The 1710-nt window shown below is 48.8% G+C and overlaps 1 pseudogene; it reads right to left on the reverse strand.

The window, feature by feature from the left end:
- Nucleotides 1-639: 639 nt before the first annotated feature.
- LOC138144091 (phosphatidylinositol 3,4,5-trisphosphate 3-phosphatase and dual-specificity protein phosphatase PTEN pseudogene) lies at nt 640-1445 on the reverse strand (annotated as a pseudogene).
- Between the last annotated feature and the right edge of the window lie 265 nt (nt 1446-1710).

Here is a 1710-nt window from a genome sequence, read left to right on the forward strand (position 1 = left end):
ATATGGAGGCAGTGTTGACCCTGGTTAATCCACACTGCACCCCCGTCTCTATACGGGCTGATCAGATCATTGCTAAGGCGTTTCCCTTCGGCCCCTCATCCCAGCATCCTTGCCAATTGAATTGGGCTCGTTCCATCACTTTGAACCGTCCCACTTTGATTATTCATGTTGAGAATTATCCGATCTTAGGGATCATTGATACGGGGGCTGATTGTTCAGTCATTAATTTGGATCAGTGGAGGAAAGAATGGCCCTTGATGGTTGCATCCACGCCGGTCCAGGGAGTGGCGGGGAACAAGAGAGCTCAGAGATCGGCTCGTGCCCTCTCGTGGTCGGTGGATGATAATGCAGGCAGGTTCACTCCTTTGTGTCTCCCCAAGCTGCCTTATGCTCTGTGGGGGCGGGATGTCCTTGCGCAAATGCAACTCTCCTTAGTAACCCCGGACTGCTTACCGGGAAATGGATAGGGACCACTCTCGATTTGAGCTTCGCCCCGAAACTGACCTGGACGAATAACCGCCCGGTCTGGGTTGAGCAGTGGCCCCTTAAAGCCGAGAAGCTCACTGCTTTACAAAAAATTGTTGGCTCCCTTTTGCGGAATGATAGGATTGAACCCTCCTTTAGCCCATTTATTCCCTCTTGAAAAAAAAAATATTCAGACTTTTGTGATCTGTGTGTGTTGATCCTCATCAAAAGGCTCGTTCTCTGGGTCAGAGTCAGTGGTGTCCGAGTATCTATAATGATCGGGCTCATTGTCACTAACGTCCGGCGTGACCGAGGTGGAGCTGCTGGCCTCTGGGTTTGACGGCTCTTCTACAGTTTTTGTGAAGAAAAGCTTCACCTTAAAGTTTGGAGAAAGTATCTGTTGGCCTTGTCTTTGTTCGCTTTGTCCAGATCGTTTTTGGACAATGTGAGTATGAGATATTCCTTGTCATTATCTGACCGCTCGGCACTGCAAATACTATCAATCTCTTGATCTCCACAAAGACTTCCATTTTCTGCTTTGTCTGAGTTTTCCTCTGGTCCTGGTATGAAGAATGTATTTACCCAAAAGTGAAACATTTTGTCCTTCTTGAGCATCTTGTTCTGCTTGTGGAAGAATTCCACTTTGATGTCACCACACACGGGCAAAGGCTATGGGTCCCATTTACTCTGGGAACGCACAAGCGGACCAGGCCCTCCACGCAGTTAGCCTTTCCCCACCCTCTCTCCCCCCGAAAGATTCCCCTGCACAGTTGGCACATGCTAAGTTCCATATCTCAGCTCGGTCTCTTAGGGCTCTTTATGGTGTGCCGAAGAGCGAGGCCAGACTTATTGTCCGGTCATGTATTGTGTGTGCCCCCTTCCGCCCTCGCATTAAGGAGGACGCATTTAACCCCCGAGGTACTGCCCCCAATGAGCTTTGGCAAATGGATGTTACACATCTCGGCTCTAAGTTTATCCATGTTTGTGTTGATACCTTCTCATCTTTTGTCTTTGCTTCCCTACAGCCTCGTGAGTCAACCAGAGCTGTTATTGCCCATCTCTATGAAATGATTTCTATCCTAGGAGTGCCATTAGCCTTAAAGACTGATAATGGCCCGGCATATACTTCCGAGGCTTTTGTCTTGTTCTGTACTGAATTTTCTATTCTACATGCTACAGGCCTCCCCTACAACCCTACCGGGCAAGCCCTTGTTGAACGGGCAAACCGTACACTTAAGACCGTCC

This window comes from Petaurus breviceps, unplaced genomic scaffold (genome assembly GCF_028583685.1).
Source record: "Petaurus breviceps papuanus isolate PSGF00001 unplaced genomic scaffold, PetGlider_PUasm1.0 90686, whole genome shotgun sequence".
NCBI lineage: Eukaryota > Metazoa > Chordata > Mammalia > Diprotodontia > Petauridae > Petaurus > Petaurus breviceps.